Source organism: Paralichthys olivaceus, chromosome 3, assembly GCF_024713975.1.
Source record: "Paralichthys olivaceus isolate ysfri-2021 chromosome 3, ASM2471397v2, whole genome shotgun sequence".
NCBI classification, from domain to species: Eukaryota; Metazoa; Chordata; class Actinopteri; order Pleuronectiformes; family Paralichthyidae; genus Paralichthys; species Paralichthys olivaceus.
The window spans coordinates 26,673,066-26,687,351 of NC_091095.1; the positions used below are offsets into that span (position 1 = coordinate 26,673,066).

General features: G+C 38.9%; 1 pseudogene; it reads left to right on the top strand.

Annotated features, from left to right (window-relative positions):
- The first annotated feature begins 1,983 nt into the window (after window positions 1–1,983).
- LOC138407270 (tissue factor-like) lies at window positions 1,984–12,763 on the top strand (annotated as a pseudogene).
- The last annotated feature ends 1,523 nt before the right edge of the window (window positions 12,764–14,286 follow it).

Here is a 14,286-nt window from a genome sequence, read left to right on the forward strand (position 1 = left end):
TGTTTACTGTCAGTTGCAGCAGTTAGAGAACAGTATTTTTGTGTATTCTTGTGTTTTATGTTCAACAAGTTATTCTAACACCAGCAGCAGTAAGAGCAGGTGTAGTTACCAGAGGGATCCAGCAGAGGGAGCATGTAGCTTTTGAGGAACGTTAAGAGACACCTTGCTTACTCCCTTCAGTCATAATGCACATGATTTGAGAAAAGTTTGTGTCCATGTATTGTTCATTCAAATACTCCCTTTTTCAGGTATTAGTTCCTCATAGTAATGGTTAATATTTACCAGTGTGTTAGGTGAATGTGTATATGTGCTCAGGAAACTCAGCCCACAGTTATAGGTTGGTGTGTGCGTAATATGAAATGGAAAATATGTTCATGAAAGAAAAAAAAACATTATTTTTGAAAAGTCTACTGAATATATTGCAATAGTACTGTTCAGAGAGACAGAGAAAAGTGGAGAAGTGCTCTGTGGATGATGGGAGTTTCCCCTGAAGTCTAGACCTATAGCAGCTAAGGGATGGTTCAGGACTCACCTGATCCAGCAAGGCTTTATCAAAAAGGAATGTTTTAAGTTTAACCGTAAATGCACAGAAGTTGTCTGCCTGGTAGCTGAATGCTCTACCTCCTGTTCTACTCTTACAGACTCTTGGAACCACAAGAGAGCCTGTGTTTTGGGAATGAAAACACCCACTGTAGATGCTTGAGAGAGAGTCTGAGCCAGGGACAGTAAATATGGTTGAGGTTCCATCAATAAGGTGAGTAATAAAAAATGTGATACCTTACAATATACTGTGATGTTAACTGTGTTCTGAGAATGTTTTTGAAATCTGTGGGGATTTATGTAGATAACATTTATTTGACAACTTGTACCATTTCTATTTGGGGGGGCAATTTCACGGCTATGCTCAGTATTAAATTCTAAATCCACATTAAAAAATGGAGGAGTAAAAAAATATGAAAAGATGAGGAGGGAGGTTGATTTTCATGTGATTTTTATTGTGTTGTAGACTGGTTTGTTTTAAATGTCCCCCCAGGCAAAATGGAACATGCGTAACTTGTAGTGACTACAGTATCAGTATAGTGCCTGGAAAAGATAATTTTGGATACATGCCTCGAGCTGCAACTGACAACTGACACAGAAAGTAATGCATGTAAGACATATTGTCATCATCCACAGGGTCTCCTCCTGTGTCCTTTCACCTCCCCTCTATAATGTGTATACTGATGACTGCCGCAGCTGGCATGACAACAGATTACTTTTCAAATTTGCTGATGACTCTGTGACAGTCAGTCTCCTCCATGCAGATGAGAACAACCATGGTCCCATTGTGGATTGTGAATCTGTATTGGTGTGACTGTGCATTTTTACTACTAAATGTGACAAAAACCAAGGACATAAATTTTAGGCATCAGTCCTCAAACTCTTAGAATACCATCATCAAGGGACATTAAGTTTAAAGTGAGAATGTCATCGTAGAAATCCTGAACTTGAATTGTGACTAATGAAGCATTGTGTTAGTTCATGCAGAACACAGAGTCATATGCTCAGCTACCGATAGGTTTATGGGTGCTCGTCAGTCACGAACCAATCACAGCCCATTCTCTCACCAAAGTGGTCTCTTTAAATACGACCTCATCCTCACTGATCCCTGCTCAGCTCGAACACTTTTAGCACTGTAATGGAAATGTTACATTTGTGTATGTATAATTGCATGAGCAAAGATATATGTGGAGGACTGACCAAATGGTTGACCAAATTGTTAATCGAAAAGGGCAACTTTAAGGTTTACGATGGTGGCTTACTGACTGACTCCCAGCAGACCTCAGTTTACACACTGTCTCCTTCCATTAGACAGACAATCCCCATTCCCGCAGCTTGTCAATATTATTCAAAGGTTTATTGTAAAGTTGTTTAATGTTGTCAATAGATATTTAAGGACCCGTGACTTGCCAATTCATTACATGAAATACTAAGATGACCACATCCTCTCTTAGAGGATGCAGGCTTATGCTCCTGGTAAATATGCCATAAGTAACAAGTTTGCAAAACAGGAAGTACTGGATGACGCCCAGCCTCACAGGCCTTTGTCTTTGACATTTCCTCAATAGAATAACAGAAGAAATTTGAATATCCTTTTATCTTTCAACAACATAAAAAGAGAGGATGGCACAGTGTTAAATAAACATCTGCCCCCAGCTGGTAAATTTAAAGAGAACAATTAATCCTGATGACTTTGTGAGAATTATGGTGTTAGGTATCGATCTTCACATTTTATCGGAGGTGATCATTTTTGTCAGTGAATAATTACTTAAGAAAGAGTAATTGTTTTCTTATTGTCTTGAACTCTCCCTCAGCTCTCTCTCTCTTTCCAATTCATGTCCATCACTGTGGTGTAAAGGCAATTTCATTATTAACTGAACATAATAACAAATCCATGTTGCTGTTTAAACTCTGCAATAAATCTGCAGAAAGAGCATGGCCAGTGTAGTTCATTGTGAAACCTTTCACTGAACTTCTCATCTCGGGACAGTAGCTCAGGTTGTCACTGCATATTTACACATTACACTGTGTTACTCAGAGGTGGCAAAGGTACTCACATTCTTTACTAAAGTAGAAATACAGATACTTGAGTAAAAAAAGACTCTGGTAAAAGTAAAAGTACTGATACAACTCCTTAACTCAAGTACAGGCTCTGAAATGTTCTCAAGTATATGAGTAAAAAGTAAAAATGAATTTTTAACTTCAATGATACACAATGCTTTTTCTAGGATATAGGATAGTTTTCCTCTTTTGGTATCAACCTACACAGAACTGGTACTGAGAAAAAAAATCACTGGACACACATCTAGTTTTGCTGCCAAATTTCAGACAGAATAATAAAGACTACAGGGAATAAATGGATGTGGAATGTGTTCGGGTTGATTAAGTCCCTGCCCTTTGTACACACCACCTGTCACTACCATAGATTGGATGGTTTAGTGAGGTCCTCTCTGTGTTGATATGTTTTCTTATGTCGTGTTGTCATCCGTGGAGGTTGAAACAAGTAACGAGCCAGTTTTGAGAATTTAAGGAGTAGATACCTGAAAAATCTACTTAAGTACAGTAATGAAATATTTGTACTTTGTTACTTCCCACCTCTGGTTTTACTCATTTGATAAACTGATAGATGGATGAGACACATTGGCTGTGAAAGGATATTCACTCTAAAGACCATTTGGAGAAACTTTCTAAAGCATTATTCAGATTCAGAAAATAAAAGTAGTCTGCAATTGGTTGATTATAGTAACAGGGACCTAAGGGATGTAAAGTGTCCCAGAAAGAGTTGTTGTTGGATTTGTCTGTACCTTATATTGTGATAAATACCTCTATTGTGTTGGGGGGGGAAGCAGAACCCTCAGAACCCAAACACACTTTGGCCCAATGGGCTGCAGTTGAAAAGGACTGCTGAAGATTATACACTGAAAATAAAAGGAAAATAAATCTCAGGTGGATCCAACAGTGTTTGACACCCAGATATACTGTATGGCTGCACCTCCCCCTTACCACTTTTTACACTTTGCACTTTTCCGTGTTGCATCTTCATTATAGCCCCTTGATAACATACCTCAAAATTTGAATAGAAGAAGAAAAAGAAGAATTACTTTTATTGTCATGAATACACTCTGTCACACTGTGAATTTCATTTTATTTTCATTTTATTTTATTTTATTTATTCATTTATTTTTTCTTATACAACTTATAGGTCCATTGTCTGTCTGTATATGTTGTTTCCATTGTTGTTGTTTGTTTGCACTATTTGTTGTTTGTTATAAGTTGTGTGTTATATATTACTTGCACATTTGGAGTATGGGGAAACGCAATTTGAATCCTCTGTGACCTGTTGCATTGTTTGGTTGACAATAAAGTTCACTGAGACTAAGACTAAAGAAGCAATGGACCACAGAGCCAAGTGAATGCTTGATTGCTGCACTGAAGTCAGTACTATAAAGGTAAGATTTTTTGGGGGGAGAAATTGAAATAGAATTACATAATTCACCAGGGTCTGGGAGCATTAAGCTTTTCTCTGGTATTTAAATTTAATCTCACCCATCAACACAGATCACTAAACTCTGCTGTTGTTGCTTTTCTTGACATGTGTGCGTGTGCAGGTATGTGTGCATGTGTTCCTGAAGCTTTATCCTGTGTAAACAGTTGGTGGACTCATTTAGTCATTTGGATTCAGTCCTTCCCTTCGGAGTGTTCCTTGGTATTCAAGCCACAGTGAAGTGTAATACAGCCAGGCCCCTCACTGCCAGGGGTGGGGGGGCTTGTGGGACTAGAAGGATAATGGGGCAGGGGGAGGAGCTCTGGCAAAGTACCACATGTGCCAACTCCATGGGAAGAAAAACTGCCGTCTACATTAAACAACCACTGTCTCTGCTTTGAAATTTGCTACAAATCATTGACAGTCCTTCCTAATCATCTCACAAAGCTATAGTGTTGTACATGCATTCCAACCTTCCTGCTGCTAGTTTCACTTGATTTAATCTGCATGTGAAACTGAATTTGCAGAGATTTTATTACAGTTACATTGTTGAACAGGTTACCGTGTGTGGTGAAGTAATGTAGTCGTAAGACTGATTTGAAAAGGCTGGCCACCCTGTACATATGAGAGCAAAGACAAACAACAGAGGGCTTCCCTTTCAGTAACGTGGAATATTAACTGTGGTTAACACAGTATAAACCTCTCTATTAACATACCACAGTCCAAACTCACTCTCAGTGTCTCTGTATGTCTGGAAGCATAACTCTAAACCACTCAGTCTATGAATAGACCTCCAGATCACCCACTTGAGCTCTTAGTGGAAGTCCTGACTAATGTCCTCTGCAGAGACATGATGATGCCATCGACCTGGTCAGAGCTTGTAAGCTTCTAGAATATTTAGGTTCTCTCACGCTGTAGTAAGGGTTGTATGGTCAACATACCATCGGGAAGCATGTCATCCATTCCATTCCCACTATGACGACACTGAACCTACTATACCTCTCGGTTTGAGTCACATTACCAACATCTTTGTGTCTGTTGAACATTGACCAACCAAATTAAAATTTTTATAAATCTGTCATGAAACATATTCACCACCTGTTACATCTTTTTAAAACTTCTTGTGGTAATTAAAATAATAAGCAAATATATGAATATTGAGCCAAATGAAAAACTCATTTTGAGATAAATAAGTCTAATGAATTATTTTGCATACAATAAATACTGGGGGGAAACTATTGTGTTGTTTATCACAAACCACCTTTTTTAAAAAAAAAACTGGATTTGTTTTTTTAAACAGTGGAATATAATAGCATCTGATATGTTCCTGGTCGAACTCAAGTGTAATAGTTTCGTCAACTTGGAAAATACATATGATTGAATTATTAACACTTGGAAACTTAATTCAATCACAAGATTGAATCATGTTATTGAACATTACACCGCAACAGTGTCACTAAAAATAACAAGTCAACCATTACAAGGTTGCAATATGTAAGTTTTTGCATGTGCCTGATTATTTGATCTCTTTTGTCTGTGAGGGTTGTAGAGCAGCGTGGAATGAATGTTGAACTGTTGAATACTGAAGAAGAGTTCAGGTGTTGGTAGCAGAAATATTCACAGAAACCACTGCGACTCAGGTGGACTATTGTTTAACGTTGGCCTATAAACTGTCTCTCACCTTCACAGAACAAGAAAACTTGTTATATCAGGCCTTTTGTGTTGAGGTAATAGAAGCCCTTAATTTGGAGCATGCATTGTAATTTGAGGACTTTGTTGCAACAATGGTTTTTCTGAAATCAGCCTCAGTTACTTACTTGGAATTTGTTACAGATGTTCCATGTTTCTTTCTTTCACTTGATTTCAAAGAATCTGCCAGGTGAAGTGAGAGAATGAATGAATGAATAGAGCTGATTTCATAGCTGTGATTGGTTGGTGTCCAATAATTATATGCTGACTGACCAAAACGTCGAAATAATAATAACAATAACAACAATAATAATAATAATAACAATAATATGAATAACAATAATAACTAATAATACATCAGTAAGGTTGATTGCATGGCGGATGACCTCAGCAGGACAGCATGCTGTATAGTAATTTGCAATACTGTGGCTGTGTCAGTCTGGTGACGCCACGGCCGGACGCTCCATATTTGGCTATGCCCCGCTTGTTGCTAAAACCACTGGTTTCCAGCAAGAGAGTCAGACGATCGACAGACTGCACAGGGTACTCGCTCAGTAGCAGCACAGACACAGAACAGAACCTTTAGGAATACATCAGAGGAGATGATGTCAGTCACAGCAGCTCTCGTCTCTACACTCTTCTTTCTCTCCACACGCTCCGCCTCAGGTGAGTCCACGCTGCTCGCCCTTCATTCCACGCGTTCTCTCAAATGACCTTAAAGTCAAATTGTAGTAGCGCGACATATGATATGTACATACAATATCAAATACTATGATTCTCTGTGTGGAGCAGTTTGTTTTGTAGTATTGTGAGTGTGAAAATGTAAATGTATAGCAAATGTAAAGTTGGATTCACATGAACAGATCTACATGAACAGGTCACTGGAGGAGCAGCATACAGTCATTCGTTTAGTGTTTATGTTTAGATTTCCGGCACACATAGAAATACTCTTTACATGTCTTATAGAGTTTTCAGTACAAGTCACTACACACTTTGCAGGATTAATATTTGAAAAAAAATGTTTGAACACCAGTGGACACTCGTGCTTAATAGGCTGTAAATCACATTTAAGAATTTAAGATTACCTGTAACAATTTAATGTTGAGGCATTTGTTAGTACCTAAAACATTATGTAACATGAGGGGGGGGGGGACTGCTGTTTCTTCTCAGCATTTGCTCACACTGCGAAGAAACAGCAATGACTTACCACAGTGTATAGCTGTTGTTAATAAGAAATGACTGATCTGACTTAAACAACTCAGGTAAGGTAAGGTAACAGACTGCTGATATAAAAACAGCCCTTCTCTTATGTTCTTTGGGCGCCACACTTTCTACTGCTGCTTTGTAGTCATAAAAACCACACATTTGTGGTTGTGACAGAACAGTCAGTCCAATAAAATATAGGACCAAGGATATTTTACACTGACAATCGCAACGTGCTCTATTCACAACATTATCTTATCTCACTGACAAAGTGCTGTATCTGAACTTGTGGCTTTTTTAATTATTTCTGGTCCACAGTGCCTCATTTGTGCAAAGCTTTTTTCTCTCTAATGAATGTGTGTAGTCCTACATATTGTGACCGGCCTCAATTAAGGTGTTAAGTGTTTATTACTTAAAAGTGTAGTTTAGTGTTAAATAGTGTTCAGTGTGTAGAATTTTGTGATATCTAGTGTTGAAATTGCATTTTGCAACTGATTACCCCTCACCTCACGCTCTCCTTCCAAACATGAAAAAGAAACTGAAGCAGCCTTTAATTGTCATGAAAACTCAAAAGGTGTTTAGTTTGTTCAGTCTGGACTAATGTAAAAAACATAGTGGCCTCTGTAGAGAGGGTCCCCTCGAAGTATTTAAATTTAAAGGGCCTTTTCTGGGGTAAGGAAACTACAATTCATACAATTTAGATGAAATAAACTAGTGAAAACATTATGAGAATTATTCTACATTAAATAATAGTTCCCTTTCACTTAAATCTTACACACTGGGCCTTTAATAGTTTAAAACTTATGGCACTAAGGCCCTATCACTGTGTGACAGTCCCCTGTACAGCTCACCTATGGAAATTACTTGTATAAGTTAATAAAGTATATAAAACACCTTTGGTGTATTGTTTTCTTTCATAATGACAGGAGTCAGCATTTGTGTGTCACTATAACCTTCATTTAAATCATGTTAGTATAGTATCTTACACAAATTGTCTCATTTTCCAGGCTCCTATCCCCAAGCACAAAATTGGAAATCAACCAACTTTAAAACCATTTTGTCCTGGGAACCAAAACCATCAGCCACTTACAGCTACACTGTGGAGTACTCTACGTAAGTACCTGCATCCGAACCCTCACCCTTTAACTCTTTTAACAAATGGCATTTAATTCCCAGAAACATTCATCTTGTCAGTGTGTCCACGGAAAGCAAATGCCCTCACACTTTCCCGCTATGTGACCTTGCAGGAATGAGTCTTTCCATTATTGATTCAGTAAAAGCTTTTACTGGAATGTATATTTTAGGCCAGAGCTCTTTAAATAGTAAGATAACTAAAAGACAATTGACCTTTGTGATTCAATAAGAGAAAAATGAAAGAGGCAAGAGCAATGTCAACAATCAAATAGAATTAACAAATGCCAACAGCTGCAAACAGCTCTTTCAGCTCATTGTTCCACAGTATATTCACATCAATGTTATTTTGCACAGATAAATTATTTATTTCTGACTGTATGCGTTATAAATGATACCCAGACTAGACAGACTTAAGACCTAATTTATTGCTCATCTGGTGTCTATTATAGACTAAATAAGACTATTTTCATCCATCATTCATGTCCATATGAAACTTGTCAAATTTTACAGGGTTTCAGGGAACAATCAGAGGACTCCTCACTGTATCCAGACCACAGAAACAGTGTGTGATCTGTCCAGCTCTCTGACTGACCTGAACGCCTACTACACAGCTGACGTCCTGTCCGAAACCCCGAGGGGGCCACCACTGACCTCATTGAGTCCCCTCACACCAGCACACCACGGTTCTGCCCCTACAAAGACAGTACGTTCTTCTGCTACACTCGTGAAGACTTTTTTCTAATTGACAAAATGTGTTGGAAATAACAGCTGTTAAATTGTCCCAGAGCCCGTCAGGGCTCCGGTCCTTCCCAATGACCTCTTGTTGCAGCTCAGCTCTGTCTTTCTCAAGCTGCTTTCTGACATGCACCAAACTCAGCAGTTCCTCAGTATATTTGCCAGAGGAGGTGCATGTGTGAATGCAAATGTCCAAGTGAGACGCTCCCCAGTTTTTGCAGACTTTCTCCTCCTGGCCTCCTAGTATAATGTCCGTAGAATTTCAGGAGAATTCTACGGAAGTGTATTGCATTCACTTGAAAAAAAAAAAAAACAGTTTTTTCTGAGTAATTTATTTTTTGGTTTGTTTTTTGAATATTTTTTTCTGTTTTTCTGACAATTTTTTTTTTCTGTTTTTCGCAGTAATTCTTATCTGTTTTTCGGAGTAGTTTTTTTTCTGAATTTCTGAATTATCGAGATACTTCGAACTCCCTCGGAACCTCCAACCTGCAAGTGACTCCCATGGACCTATGGTGACTCCTGCCCGCACATACATGCCCCATCTCAGCAGATCTGAATGGGCTTTCCTTCTGAGCAACCGCAAAGTCCTCAGGTGCCTGCGTAGATTCGACAAACTAATGATAATACCATCTATATGACTTAAAGACAGGACTATCTCCCAGTGTCTTAAACCCAGATCAAAGTAAAACTTGATTAAACTAAACAAGCAGGTCATGTTTGTTTCCATTACATCTAGCTCTCAATAAAGGAATGAAAGCGTCTATTGTTTCAAATGCTCTCTAAACGCAGAAAAAAAAAAATAGTCCGAAAAACAGAAGAAAAATTACTCCAAAAAATAGGGAAAAAAAAGTGAGAAAAACTGAAAAAAATATTGATTTAGACATGCATTGTAAACAGAGTTTGTTTTTTTTTTCAAGTGAATGCAATACGCTTCCATTCAATGTGAAAGCACTGTGAGAGAGAGTGTTTGTGTGTGTGTTGCTGTTGTGAACATGTCTGTGCAGAGAACCTCCTGTTGTGTTGTGCATGTTTGAAAGTCAGACTATGGGTAAACTCTGTAGCCAATATTGCTCACTTTACCTGTCATATCTAAAAATGGCTTCAGCGTTGTCAATGCTCACAATTTTTTGGCCTCTAACATAATTAAAATGGTAACTTCCATGAGAGATACAGTGGTGTACATGCACAGGTGACAGTCTCCCTCCCTTCTCCATAGCTGAGATAGGCAAACCTGACTTCAAGCTGGAGGTGATTGAAAGCCAAAAGAAAACCACCCTGTATGTGACTGACCCACTCACCGCCCTGTTTAAAGATGGCCACCAGCTGAACATCAGGGACATCTTTGCTGACCAGCTGCACTATAAAGTCACCTATCGGAAAAACAAAAGCCTGGAAGAATAGCCTTATAAATTACAAAAAAGCACTTAGAAATGCCCAAACCTCGTATTACTCATTACTAATAGAAGAAAATAGGAACAACCCCAGGTTCCTCTTCAGCACTGTAGCCAGGCTGACAGAAAGTCACACCTCCACTGACCCATCTATTCCTCTAGATCTGAGAAGCAATGACTTCATGAGCTTCTTCGCTAATAAAATTACAACCATCAGGGATAAAATCAACGACCTCCTCCCAGTGAATAACACGGATTCATTGTCTGGTCCTGAAACCATAGCACCAGATTTATGTCTAAACAAATTTTACTCTATTGATCTTCCTGAACTGACCTCGTTAGTTTCATCATCCAAACCAACTACTTGTCAGCTGGACTCTGTTCCAACTAGACTTTTTAAAGAAGTCCTCCCCCTAATTGACAGCTCCATATTAAATCAGATTAACATGTCTTTGCTAACCGGCTACGTACCACAGGCTTTTAAGGTAGCCGTTATTAAACCTCTGCTTAAAAAGCCTACGCTTGATCCAGAGGTTTTAGCTAATTATAGACCCATATCCAACCTGCCCTTCATTTCCAAAATCCTAGAAAAAGCCGTTGCTAACCAGCTGTGTGGTTACTTAGATAGTAACGGTTTATTGGAAAAATTTCAGTCAGGATTTAGAACCTATCACAGCACAGAAACAGCACTATTGAAAGTCACTAATGACCTTCTTATGGCATCAGATGATGGACTTGTCTCTGTCCTCGTCTTGTTGGACCTTAGTGCAGCCTTCGACACAATAGATCATAAGATTCTGCTACAGAGATTAGAACAACATATAGGAATTAAAGGAACAGCACTACACTGGTTTAAATCATATTTATCAGATAGATTCCAATTTGTTAATGTTAACAATGACTCCTCCATGCACATGCAAGTTAATCATGGAGTTCCACAAGGTTCTGTCCTTGGACCAATACTCTTCACCCTATATATGCTCCCCTTAGGCAACATTATCAGACAGCACCACATACAATTCCACTGCTATGCAGACGACACCCAATTGTATATTTCCATGAAGCATGATGAATCTAATCGCCTAGTTCAACTTCAGGAATGTCTCAAAGATATCAAGGCGTGGATGACCCAAAATTTTCTACTTTTAAACTCAGACAAAACTGAGGTTGTTGTAATTGGCCCTAAACATCTCAGAGAAACACTGTCTGACCAGATAGTCACTTTGGATGGTGTCAGTCTGGCTTCCAGCTCCACTGTGAGGAACCTTGGAGTGTTGTTCGACCAAGACATGTCATTTGACCCCCATATTAAACTAGTGTCTAGGACGGCTTTCTTCCATCTGCGCAATATTAACAAAATTAGAAACATCCTGTCTAAGCAGGATGCTGAAAAACTAGTCCACGCGTTTGTAACCTCTAGATTAGATTACTGCAACTCTCTATTAGCAGGATGCTCCATGAAGACTGTTAAAAGTCTCCAGTTGGTCCAAAATGCTGCAGCACGAGTGCTGACAGGAACTAGAAGGAGAGATCATATCACTCCTGTCTTAGCTTCCTTACATTGGCTCCCGGTAAAATTTAGAATAGAATTTAAGATCCTGCTCCTCACTTTTAAAGCCCTCAACAATCACGCCCCCTCATATATCAAAGAGCTGATAACACCTTATTATCCAAGTAGATCACTTCGTTCCCAAAACACAGGCTCTCTAGTGGTTCCAAGAGTCTGTAAGAGTAGAGCAGGAGGTAGAACATTTAGCTATCAGGCTCCTCTCCTGTGGAACCAGCTCCCACTCTGGGTTCGGGAGGCAGACACTGTCTCAGCATTTAAAGTAAAACTAAAAACGTTCCTTTTTGATAAAGCCTATAGTTAGGGCTGGATCAGGTGAGTCCTGAACCATCCCTTAGTTGTGCTGCTATAGGTTTAGACTGCTGGGGGAACGCCCATCATGCACTGAGCACTTCTTCACTTCCCTCTGTCTCTCTGTCTCTCTGCCCCCCCACACTCATTTATTTATTTATTTATTAGTTTTAACATGTCATCATGTCAAAGTGTCACTTTGTCCTCCCATAGTCCCTCTGGCTCTTCTCTCTATCTCGTTTCAGATAACTCCGGCACCGGGACTACAGGACCACAACGACCACCATCACCATTGTCTGAATTTATTACAAGAACTCAGCAATTTATTTATATATCTAGTCATGTTGTAGATCTATACATTGTTATTGTTATGGTTAGCCTTGATTTTGATGGTGCCAAATTGTTACCGGTCTCTCTCTCTCCACCTCATCTCTCTTCTCTCCCCCGCTTTCCACCCATCTCTCCTTTCCTCCCCCCTTACTTTTCTTTCCTCACCCCAACCGGTCGAGGCAGATGACCGCCCACATTGAGCCTGGTTCTGCCAGAGGTTTCTCCCTGTTAATGAGGGAGTTTTTCCTCTCCACAGTCGCCTGTGCTTGCTCATTGTGGGAACTGTTGGGTTTCTCTATGTTAATATTGTTTTAAGGTCTTGACCTTTAAATGTAAAGTGCCTTGAGATAATGTAAATTATGAATTGGCGCTATATAAATAAAATTGAATTGAATTGAATTGAACTGGAAAGGTGAGTAAAAGGAGACATCACGATATCGGTCTCAAACAGGCATACATTTTTACTCATTACATACTGCATGTTTTCCATTCTGTGTTTTCTGCAGAAAGCCCACATCTCTAAGACCAATTTAATAGAACTGACTGATCTGGACTTGCCTGTATGCCAGATGCGTCAGTGGAGAGCAACACACACAGCAGTAGTCTAGTCCTGACACTGAAGTTTTGGTGGCATTTACTTTTCATTGGTATTCTGTGTGAACTTACACACCAAATAAGACATTGTGAAGTATTTTTGCTCAAAACCAAGCATGCAGTTAAAATCTCTATAGCTTCTTGATGTCAACAGTGTTATTTTCTACATGAATAGACTGGAGCATCTAAATGGAATTGAAATGAAAGTTGTGCGAAAGGATGGAAACAGGATGTATCCCTATATACCCTGTTTTATTCGTGGCAAAGCAAAGAATCAGTTAAAGCCGGATCTGACAGGACACTGGGTGTATTGCTGTGTGTGTGTGTGTGTGGGTGTAGCTGAAAAAAAAGCAGACAATCGCAATGTCCCTTCTCGGGTTAAATAAAATGGTTGGCTGGTCTGGGAGTATGTCTAGATATACCACATGGCTCTCTTCAAAAGATGCAAGCATCATATGCAAGCATCATATGCAAATCAAAACTCGTAATTTAGTCATCTAAACATGGCACTGGTTTTTGTTATGTTGCTACGCACGGGTCCTTTATCTAAAACTCTCTAAGTTTTACATTAACTGGAGCTGGGGACCATCAGTGAAGTAGAGGTAGCTGGCCACTGCCTCATATAATAATAGCCATGCTCATCCTGCCATTCAGATGAGTTTTGATTTCTGTAGCATTAATTTGATCATGTTTTGGTCTGGAATTTAGTTCCTGTCAGCCTTATCAGTTGAATTTCTTTTTTGTTTTAGTTCTTTATAAATTACTTTTTGTTAGAAAAACCTGATCCATCATGTGTCTTCCCTTATTTAGTGCCAGATGACTCTGATGTGCCAAACCAAGTTATAAATTGCCTGTGAAAATAAAACTGAAAATCTTGTAATTGGTACTGATGTTCAAGGACAAAAGATTATCAGCAAAGTTGGAGCAGCAAAACAAATCAAAAATAAAGAACCTGGGTGTTACTCAGGACTAGATTTTAATCCGCACATAAACAATGTCACAAAGATTGCCTTTTATCATTTAAGAAACATTGCAAGAGTAAGACTGTACCTCACTTTGGAAACTGCCAAAAAGTTCATTCATGCTTTTATACTTTCTCGCCTGGACTACTGTAATGCACTATATTCAGGATTACCAAAAAAATCCATCGTTAGCCTACAGCTTTTGCAAAATTCAGCAGCCATGGTTTTAATGAGAAATAGGAAAAGATTCCATATTACTCTTATTTTAGTGTCTTTACACTGGCTTCGAGCATCACTGAGGATTGATTTTAAAATTATTTTACTTGTTTTTAATTCTCTTAATGGTACAGCACCGTCATACATCTC